An 11600-nucleotide genomic window follows, 5' to 3' on the forward strand; every position below is an offset into this window, starting at 1 on the left:
AATTCTACCATGCCAGTGAAAAACAACTTATGCATATATGATGAAGTGTACAAGTGAGTAGGCAACCTGAAAGCAAATTATATTGCCATACTGTCTTGTAAGGCTCATCCAAGTGAATGTCTCTGTGCAAGATGCTCAACATTTCATTTAGTGTGATTCATTGTACTTCAATACCACCATCTGGACGTGTCATAGGCTATATATTGATGCACATTATTACTTTTCAGACATGCAGTATTGACTAGAGGTCGACCGATATGGTTTTTCTCTGGCCGATGCCGATGCCGATCTTTAGAAATCAGGGTCAGCCGATGGCCGATTAATGCTGCCGATTTATTTTGGCCGATATTTGGCTGATATGTGCTTGTTTTTAAACCTCTATTTAAAAGATAAAATGTAACACTAATATACACAGAATTTCTCAACAAAAACATTCATTGAACACTTCACCAAGCTACACTTGTATACTTCAATTAAAAATGTATAATGTAAAAACATACTGTATATTGTATAAATAATGTATGAAAAATATATTAAATAAACGAAACAGGTAAGAAGAAAATAAACTTTGTCAAATAAACTTTTAAATGAAAAAATAAAGTTTAGTGCTCTTATCAGCATTTATTAAACTTCTGCTTCACAGAAAGTGACATATTATTAATTTCAACACTATTTCCTCCTAACTCCTGTTGAATCACATCAGACTAGGGCTATCTAAAGTCAGTTCTTGTTCACCTTGTTTGTTAGATCATTGTTCATTTGTTGAAGTGTTTTATCTGTGTTTTGGGGATCCTACTGTTAGCCTACATGTCCTGTTGACCTCATTAGGATCTTATCTGAGCACATTTCTGTCATTCAAACAACTCTTAGTTGTAATTTAAAACTCATCCAGCCAATTTAATAAAATTAAGGGTTTTATTCGTGCTCGAGTCCATTAATGGATACAGGCACGGAGAACTGAAGGCTCTGTTAGCAACGATTAGCTCCATTAGCGGTTAGCTCCGTTAGCGGTTAGCTAGCTCCAGTTAGCTCCGTTATAGGAGTGGATGAGACTGCCACGGACAGGGGTAACAACCAGACTCTGATAAATGATATTCGGGGAGCTTCCACAGCAGCGTGGCCGCAGTGTTTTGTACGGTTTTATTAGTACAGTTAATCCCAAGGCAAGAACACCAGCAACATGCTACTACTAACGGTAGCGTCTGAACCTGAAGTGGCTGTGCGAGACACACGGCAAGAATTCACGAGGGGAGGGCCTGAAGGCAGCTGGTCTGGGTATGCTGTAAAAAATGTCGCCTATTCATGTTTTTAACACTAGGCTGCCCACAGATGCGCCTGCCTATTAATCGGCTTAATCGGCTTAATTGGCCGATGCCGATTATGTAAAAAAAAAGCCAAAAATCGGCCGATTAATCGGCCGGCCGACTAATCGGTCAACCTCTAGTATTGACCCACGGGATGTGGGACCAAGTGAGGGTTGACCATGGGAAGGAGTTTTATTTATCACTGTACATGCAGGAAATCCTGTCTGGGTACAGACATAATCTCAACCGGCAAGTGTAATTCTGTTACTAATTCAAGGCAACATTTTAGTTCCAACCTGATAACCTACCTGGTGATGTCATTTAGAAAAATAAAATAAAATCTGCTTCTTGTAGCCTGCAACTGAGCTAGAATTGAGCTGCATCTCAGCCTCTTCACTTAATTTCCCTACATGTCATGTTCATAACAGAACTTAAGAGTGGAACGGATTTGGCCGGAAATCAACCAAAGAGTCAACTACCCTCTAAAGGAGGCCTTAGTGCTGTTGGTTGACCAAGAGGCCATTAGCATGCAGGACAACACCGTAAAATTCTGTGTCTCAAACTTTGTGGGCCAATTAAGCCAGATTGGCGTAAACAGGGTTGTGCAGACATGGAATGCACATAGGATTCCAGGTATGCCAAGAACACGTGAATGAATTAAAAAAAAAAAAAAACTTGCCTTTTTTTGTCCTTTATTAGGCCGAGGAATACCTAATGTCCTAGCTGCAGGAGGATGTCCAGCAAAAATATCTGAGGACCTTCTACCCAGTGCAACTGTTGTGGCAGACAGGTATGAGCAGGACTTTGGATCCTCACTCACCAGGGAGCCGATCTTTGGTGTGGACCCGTTTCGAGCAGAGGAAGACGATTTTGCAGTTGCCTATTGACACATCAGTTATTTTTGACCGTGTCGTCAACAAAGACTTTAGTTATTTCAATGATGCCCTTTTCTGTCTTTTAAATATAACTGAGAGATACATGTAAAGGAGAATGGTCCTCTTATGTCAGCTTATATGTGGCATCATGATGATGTTCAGGGAAAATGTTGGCATCAAATCATATTATTTCAGAGGAGATGTTGTTTATTGTCTCTGCTTTGCATGAGAACCACTACTTGGTTTGTCTTTCAGTCCCTTTCTTGTACAGAAAACAATTCTCAGTCTAAACCACGTGTCAAACTCAAAGCCCGTGGGCCAAACCCGGCCCCTCGCAGATTTTGATCCGGCCTGCAGTTTAGGTTCACAATACATTTTGGCCCGCCTAGTTGTGCGCCAAACCAAAAAGACGGGAAACTGTTTTCAAACTGTAATTACCTGACACACAGAATTTGACAGATTTTCCGACTTTGAGACAGCAGAACGTTTTCATATTCAGGCTGTGAAACAGGTTGCTGTTAGTCGGCTGTGTGGTAGCCTGCTTTTAAAATTATTATTTTTGCTTGATTTGCCAAACTCTATGATGGCTAAGTTACTTTTTTTGGGCTTTATGTCGACAATAATACAGTCAAAGATATTTTACTTTTTTCAAAATAATATGTCAATAAACTACATGTCTGTCCCTTGATGTGATTATTTTCCAGTGTGACCCTTAGTGAAGTTGAGTTTGACACCCCTGGTCTAAACCACCCAACAATTCCACCAACTGAAAAATGCATTTGTCTGTGTCTGTCCAAACAGAGAAAGGGAACAAAATAATCCACAAAGTCAACCTTGTCCTCTAACCTTGATTTGCAAGTCAATGAAATCTGAGAGCTGCAAGTCCTCTCAAGTTATAGCCACTTTTTAGCTGCAACATATTATACGGTGTTGTTTATGGTAAACAAGTGAACCGAACAAGTGAGCCAAAAGGAATATTTGTATTTATTTGTTCAGCTGAAAAAAATATTAAACAGTAACAGATACAATGTTAGAAGTACATTTTGTTTTAATTTCTGCAAGTAATAAGCGAGATAACTAATGTAGAAGAAGAAGAAGAAGAAGAAGAAGAAGAAGCTGCAGTGCAGCTAGTGCCTCATCCAGGCCCACCACAGAGTGCCCATGAACGTCAAACGTGACCGTGAATGGCTGGCCCTACATATTTTGTGTAAAAAGTAATTACTATTCAACAACACCTCTTATTTCACATCTTTGAAAGATGTTCCTGAGTATTGGTCACTATACAGTATGTATCAGTAATGCATGTTCTGATATAGCATATGATTCCCATTTACAACATTAGCTGTTAATGTTGTCATATGTTAAAAGAACATCACATATAATGTATAAACTGATTAAGACAGAAGAAACTGCAGTGCAGCTAGTGCCTCATCCAGGCCCACCACAGAGTGCCCGTGAACGTCAAAGGCCGGCCCTCTACACTTTGGGCAGTACCCTTGGTTTTGCTTCCATTGATCCACACAATCCCTGCAGCCCAGGAGGCTTCTGCAGCACTCGGCAAAAACGGGGTCCTTCATCAGATCTACAATTTGGATAAAGTGTAAAAAGTAGAATTAATTACTATTCAACAACACATCTTATTTCACATCTTTGAAAGATGTTCCTGAGTATTGGTCACTATACAGTATATATCAGTAATGCATGTTCTGATATAGAATATGATTCCCATTTACAACATTAGCTGTTAATGTTGTCATATGTTAAAAGAATTATCAGCAACGCTGCAGGATGAAGAGTTTGGTTCCAAACCGCTGTATCTCCATTTTTGAAAACAATAAGTCATCTGTATTTTAGGTAATATCATTAAAATTGCAGTTGTGTTATTTTGATTGAGTAAAGATAAATCAAATAACAATTAGTCAATTACAGTTCCACTAAAATAAAAATTAAAAATGATTAATAAAAATAAATTAAAATGGAGGATATAGCATTTTGGAACCAAACTATTCAATTTTGTTAGGACTTTCTTGTATGTATTACCGGTACATACCTGTACAGATAAGGCGCTCTTTATGACGTCTATCTGGCTCCAACTCAGCGGTGGTGTCACCGGGTTGTAAAGTTTTTTAGAGTGCTGGACACCACCTCCAGGTTTTCTCGCAGTTCATCATGTGTGTCCTCATTTCGACTGAAAACAATACATATATGGAGGATATATACATAATATTAGTAAGGGATAATGTATAGAATGGCAGGCATTATTGGAAAATATGTCCCAACAAGGTACTTTGGTCTTGCTTCGACCTGAAGGAACTTATTTTTCAATGATTAGACTAACACCAAAGCAGCATAAAGGCGGCACATCCAGTTTATATTTTATCAAACACTGTGTTGCACTTGGATTGTTAAAGTACCTTTCCCGTCTTCTTTTGTTTTGCCATGGTTGTCAATTAGGACGACTGTCTCCTCCTGGCCCAAAGCTTCTACCACCTTGGCTGTTATGGCTGGCACTCAGGCCTCAAAGTCTGAAAAGTTTACTGTGACTGAATATCACAAGTCGGGTATTTTTTGGGAGATAGTTACATTTTAATAACCTGTGTTATGAGATAGTGTACCGCCCACGTCACGCTTACCCCCTCCCCCACCCGAGATATTGGTTTTCTTGGGACAGAATCTATGTTACCCTACATCTATAAACTAAATATCTTCCTGTCCTCATTTCGACTGAAAACAATACATATATGGAGGATATATACATAATATTAGTAAGGGATAATGTATAGAATGGCAGGCATTATTGGAAAATATGTCCCAACAAGGTACTTGAAAAAAAAAACATGGTTTTTGTTTTTCTGTTTTTCTGTTTTTCTGTTCTGGTTTTTAAAACATAAAAACGAAAAAAACATAAAATTTTTTGGTTTTTCTGTTTTGGTTTGAAAACCGAATAATGAATGAACGAACCATACACGGATTACTGATTGTTTTTTTGGGGGTTTTCTGTTTTAAAAACCAGAACGGAAAAACAGAAAAACCAAAACACAAAAACCAATATTCTCTTTCTGTTTCTAATGATTGGAATAACGGTTGGTCGTCTAGGAGATGTGAGGACATTCTACAGTGCTCCGCGCGCCCACTATCAGACGCAGTTTGAGTTTCATCTCCTCACCCGCCTGACAGCAAAGCATAAGAAAATGGAAACGTTCATTTTATTTCGTGGAAGCAGACGTCTGGGTTTCAGGGCAGAAGACCTAACGTCGGAAAAATTTTTAATGATTTTCCAGGTAAGGCTTTTTTATTTAACGTTAGCTAGTAACTTAACGTAAACGTTAGCTGCACATCTGAATCTATCGTTACCTTCTGTCAGTGTAGCTGCTAGATAGCTTCTAGGATTTCTACACATAGCTAGACCAACAAGCTAACAAAATACCCAAACGCCATGGCACAATGCCAAGGCAAATTTCCTGTAAAACAAGAACACTTGTAATGTGTAAGATTCGTACGTTCGTATTCGAACCAAACCTGAACTTGATCAAATAACACCTTAAAGATAATTTTTTATGGGCATTTTCGGCCTTTATTTTTGACAGGACAGCTGAAGACATGAAAGGGGGAATGACATGCAGCAAAGGGCCGCAGGTCGGAGTCGAACCCGGGCCCGCTGCATCGAGGAGTAAACCTCTACATATGGACGCCCGCTCCACCAACTGAGCCATCCGGGCGCCCCAAATAACACCTTAAATCAATTTATTGCCATAAGTTAGCCTCCTAGCTAGCGAGCCGCTAGGATGTTGAACCATTTTAGCCTACCTCACCCTAGCATCGAAGCTTCGAGCATCAAGCAACAAAGGCAGCTGCCAAAGCAACGATCGTTTCACCTTTCGGCGCCCCGCCAGTGCCCCGTTTGCCTCAGCGACGGCAACCCCCTTGTCTGCTCCCAGACCGAAAATGATGCAGAGTTAAGTAGGCCTATAGGGGAGGCCTGGGACACATAGTGGTACTGCCATACCAGGAAGATATTTGGTTTATAGATGGAGGGTAACACAGATTCTGTCCTAAGAAAACCAATATCTCGGGTGGGGGAGGGGGTAAGCGTGACGTGGACGGTACACTATCTCATAACATAGGTTATTAAAATGTTGTAATGTAAAATGTAACTATGTCCCAAAAATAACAGACTTGTGATATGTACCCCACCCAGCCAACATGTACATGTGGGCCCCATATGGGTTACAAAGGGTCTGCATGGGTGCATGGGCTTGAACTGGGCAAATTGTCTGGGCCCCATATGGGATATGAGTGGGCAATGTGGGCATGGGATGGAAGTAGGCGATTTATGTGGGCCCCATGTGGGTTACCTAACATGAGCCCCACATGGAAAGCCCATGTGGGCCAACTCTAAGGGCCCCATAGGGGATATAAATGGGAACCCCATGTGGGCTGACCGTGTGGGCCCTGTAAGGGATAAGATTGGGCTAAGTGGGCATTGGCTGGAAGTAGGCAAGTTGTGTGGGCCCCATGTGGGTTCTGTAACATGTGAAGCCCATGTGGGCCTACTCTATGGGCCCCACAAGGGACCTAATTGGGCAAAGTCGGCATGGGATGGAACTTGGTAATAATATTTGGGGCCCATGTTATTCCAGTAACATGGGCCCCACATGGTAAGCCCATGTGGACCGACTCTATGGACCCCATAAGGGATATAAGTGGGCAGAGTGGGAATGTGGTGGAACTGGGTAACATTGTCTGGGACCCATATTGTGTCAGTAACATGAGCCCCACATGGAAAGCCCATGTGGGACAACTCTAGGGGCCCCATAGGGGATATAATGGCGTTTTTCCATTACATGGTACCTGCTCGACTCGCCTCGACTCTACTCGCCTCGACACACTGTGCGTCCGTTTTCCATTGCAGATTTTAGTACCGCCTCAGCGTGGCTGGTCGTTATGCCGTATCGATGTACACACCAGCACACAAGTATAAACATCAGACCACTTGAGTTTGTTTTACAGTTCTGTGGAGGCTCCGCGCAGAGCTTTCGCCGTAGCCTGTGTAGCCTATGTAAAAGTGGCCTGATGTTTATACTTGTGCGCTGGTGTGTGCGTGGAGCCGGCCATGTGTGTGTGTAGTTAGGCCACGGCGAAAGCTCTGCCGGAGCCTCCGCAGAACTGTAAACAAGTGGCGCCGCAGTAAACTACTGTGAACAACACACACACAGAACGTCCAAGAGGTGTGTTGCCAGAAGACACATTTTGTTTCAAATTAAGCTGGAGGCAGCAAAAAAAAACAGCTGGCTAAACTGTTTAAAAATAGCGGGTTGGTTCAGGACACCCCGGTCTGTCGCTTTCACGTCACCTTTTCGGCTCGCCTCAGCTCGCTTGGAACCTCGACTGAGGAGGTACTAAAAAAAGTACCTGTTAGCAGGTACCAGGTACTTTTTTTCGTAATGGAAAACCAAAAAAGGCGAGTAGAGTCGAGGCGAGTCGAGCAGGTACCATGTAATGGAAAAGCGCCATAAGTGGGCAGGGTGGGCATGGGGTGGAACTGGGTATCATTTCATGGGCCCCATATGGTTCCTTCAACATGGGCCCACATGGGAAGCGCATGTGAGCCTACTCTATGGGCCCCACAAGGGACCTAATTGGGCAAAGTCGGCATGGGGTGGAACTTGGTAATAATATTTGGGGCCCATGTTTTTGTATTTTCTACATTATGCTCATCCCAAATTTGCACAAATGTTGTAAAAATTTAAAGGGCTGCAATTCGGACCCCAAATTTTGGGTACACACTCTTGGCCCCAGGATTTAGAAAACCAAATTTGATGCATGTACGTATTGGGGAAACATTTTCCTCTTTTTTTAGAGCACAAAGGGTGTTCAAGTAGATGATTAGTAAATAGTAAATCTACAGGCTATATTTTCCTTCTTAATAACTCTGACTGTAGACATGAAAGCAGCAGAAGTCAGGTGTGCTGTAACAAGGTGAAATGCGCCTCAATCTTTTTTGGACCGACTGCCACTGGTGTGAGACTGGATTGCTCTGTATTCATACAGTCAATATTACATTCGAACTTGCAAAACAACATGACAGCATTGTCATCAGCATTATGTTGTATGCTGTGGCATGTTCGGGAGGCGGCTTGTGGTTGGACAGGCCTGTGAGGAGAGCTGGCTCTGTGGTTGGTACAGACCTGATCAAACTGTAGACAGATTGCTGGTGAATGGTTTGAGAATTTTAGTGCTCTCTTACCTTTGACATTAAAAGACCCTGGTTCCCTGAGCCATGGGAACTTTTCGATTAAGGCTTCGACCACTGTCAAAATTTGAATCCCTGTGGGGTATGCCGTGTAACCAAAAACCACCTCTGCAAGCTTCTCCAGTATGCTGCTTGTCAAACTTGGGTGGTTGAGCCATCCTTCAGGAATGCTTGGTTTCCAGCCTGCAAATGTTGTTCTACATCAAAGGAAAATGGCGGTATTTCAAATCTGGCTGGCCATGGTTGAGAGCGTCGGGAAGTTCTGCTTTCATCAGAGGAGGAGAGAAGACAAAAATAAAGCTTAAACTCGAATTTCAACAAACATCCCGCATTTGTGTCCACTAATAAGGGAGGCAAATGTGGTGCTTCAAGGTCACCAGACGTCTTCCTGCCAGAGTGTATGCCGCCAAAGGATAAAAATCTGGAAGATCCTTTTGCTCAATTACTTGCTCATTGCTTGTGTTCTCCAACTCAAAACTTCTAAGGTGCTCATTGTACCATGCCATTTTTAGTCTGATGACAAACACTGGTTTGTTATGAACTACCATAATTTGTAGCACCTCTGCAAAGTCTGACAACCCAGAAGTTGAACCATGGCACACCACCATTCCAGCAGCATAGGCTGTCCCTGAACAGTTCACAGAGTTGGCAATATGTACTCTAGTGTAGAGCTGAACGATTTTTGAAAATAATCTAATTGCAATTTTTTTCCCAAATATTGCGATTGCGATTCGATATTCGATTATTTTTTTAAGCTCTTTGTCTTCTGTATTATTCAACAAAGAATAATAATAATTTATAGTATGAACACACAATTACACACTAGACAGTTAAATAAGTAAAAATATAGTATATAGTATATATCTATATCTATATATATACACACACACACACACAAAACGTGTATTTTTTTACAGTGCACAGAGAGGAGCTGCCTCCAGCCCCTCCCCCTCGTGAAGTTGCGTGCTGCCGTGTGCACTTGCTCAGAGAGGCTATCGTTACGTTAGCATGTTGCTGGTGTTCTTGCCATGGGATTAACTGTACTAATAAAACTGTTGAAACACGCTGCTGTGAAAGCTCCCCGAACGTCATTTATCAGTCTGATTGTTACCCCTCTCAGTGGCAGCTCCTCCACTCCATATCTTTATAATGGAGCTAACCGCTAACTGGAGCTAATCGCTAACCGGAGCTAACCGCTAATCAGAGCTAATCGTTGTCAACCGAGCCTTGAGTTCTGTGTGCCTGTATCCATTAACTGCATGTATAGACTCAATCCCGAACCCTTCATTTTATTAAAATGGCTGTAAAAGTTTTAAACTACAACTCAGAGTTGTTTGAATGACAGAAATCAGCTGAAGGTACGGCGTAGCGTTAGTGTGCTAGTTGATGCTTTCTCTGCGGAGTGCAGACTGATTTGCTCTCGCGAGTCATGTGACCAAATCGCAGCCTTTGCGTTTTAACATATCGCGATATTATCGCAAATGCATCGTTCAGCCCTACTCTAGTGACACCTGGAAATCAGCAATCATGAGCTGGTGCTTGTTTGCAAGAGAAAGCAAGATATTCTTGAAACATCCTGTGTGTCTGACAACTCTCTTGAAGAAGCTGTGTTTTGCTTCGAATCTCATGGTCCACAGAGCAGCTACAGGACCAAATTCTCGGATAAGCTGGGGATAGTGCTCAAGAAAATGGTGCTTAGTGTAGTATATGACCATTCTATAACTTTCTATAAACTTTGCTTAAAGGTTTGTTATAAGGGAGTCCTATGAACTTTACCCTACACTTACTGAGAACATCTGGAAACTGTTAACATGAGCAGAGTTTCCCCCAAGACAGAAGATACCTTTTTTGGAGTTGTGCCAGATAACAGGCATCGATTGGTCAGTTATCCCTCCAATGGTATACTCACACATATTACGCCCTATGTTGATACAATGCATAGGATATATACGTTGCTCACACAAAGAAAGGTCAGAGCGGCAAATTTTGATGATTGGGTCGGTCGTCTCTCCAGATATCCATGGGTCTGTAAAATTGATGCTGAATCTTTGCTTGTAATAAACCTTTTTATAATCAAGATCAGTGTCGGCGGATTCCTCTTCATACAGCATCACAGCATTACTATTTAAGACACCACAATTTTGGCGACGAGGATGGGATCGGTTGCATCTCCCAGGTCATCGTTTCATCATGGGCACTCAGGGACTGACTCCCGCTTCATTGGTCGACTATGAGGTGAGCTTTCTCACTATTTGGGCGCTGGTCAGTTCGTGTGTGACTCTGTGTGTGCGTTGAGGGATTGCACCGTGTCGAATCTGTGTGTATTTTGTGTGGTGATTGCTGTGTGATGGGGTTCCGTTTTAAATTATTTGTATTAAAATCAACGCAGACAGAGGGAAGTGTGAGTTAACATATGAGAAATAAGAAGAAAACAAAGCAAATGCTTTAAGGAAGCTAGAGAAATAGAGAAAAAGGAATATGAGACAAATGAAGCAAAGGCTTAAGGAAGTTAGAGAAACAGAGGAAAAGGAAATTTAAGTGAAGAAATAGAGAAAAGGGAGAAAAAGTAAGGGATTAAGGAATATTCACATAGACAATGTGAAAAGGTTTTAAGGTATAGGCAAATTGGATTAAAAAAAAAAAACAGTTGATAACCCTGGCCAGGGCAATTTGGCTTAAACAACATAAAGAAAAAGGAAACAAGAGAAAATAAAAACAAGAAGTGATAAGGAGAAGAAAAAGGAAATAAGAGAAAATAAAAGGAATACAGAAAATAACAGGAACAATAAAGAGACAACAACAGAAACAAGAAAAATAAAGGATAACGCCGTTAATCTGATAAAAAGCCCTTTGAAAAAAGGCGATCATAGGATGGGCCGTAGTCTTGAACTTTTATTAGATGAAAAGTTTGAGCCAGTTCTGAGAACTGAGGTGTAGACTAACAGTTCAATGGTAGGTTTCCCAATCGATGCATTGTTGACGAATAATGTTCGAAACAGACTCCATTGGGCTTCTATACCTAGGTAGCAAAATAACAAAAAAAAAAAAAGACCAAAAAAAACAATACGGCGGAAAGCAGACTCTTTTTAGGAACTACATGCATGAATGATGTCGACTTTTGTGTGTATGAGAGAGAGTGTGTGAACAGCGGTGTGTGTGTGTGTGTGT

General features: G+C 41.6%; 1 long non-coding RNA gene across 1 annotated transcript; it reads right to left on the reverse strand.

The window, feature by feature from the left end:
• Positions 1–3297: 3297 nt before the first annotated feature.
• On the reverse strand, positions 3298–4615 carry LOC116048693. Its single transcript, XR_004104720.2, has 3 exons — positions 4594–4615; positions 4230–4367; positions 3298–3761 (listed from the first exon to the last, which is right to left on the reverse strand). It is a non-coding gene; the product is annotated as an uncharacterized LOC116048693 (long non-coding RNA).
• Between the last annotated feature and the right edge of the window lie 6985 nt (positions 4616–11600).

The sequence above is a fragment of the Sander lucioperca genome, chromosome 7 (genome assembly GCF_008315115.2).
Source record: "Sander lucioperca isolate FBNREF2018 chromosome 7, SLUC_FBN_1.2, whole genome shotgun sequence".
Lineage (NCBI taxonomy): Eukaryota > Metazoa > Chordata > Actinopteri > Perciformes > Percidae > Sander > Sander lucioperca.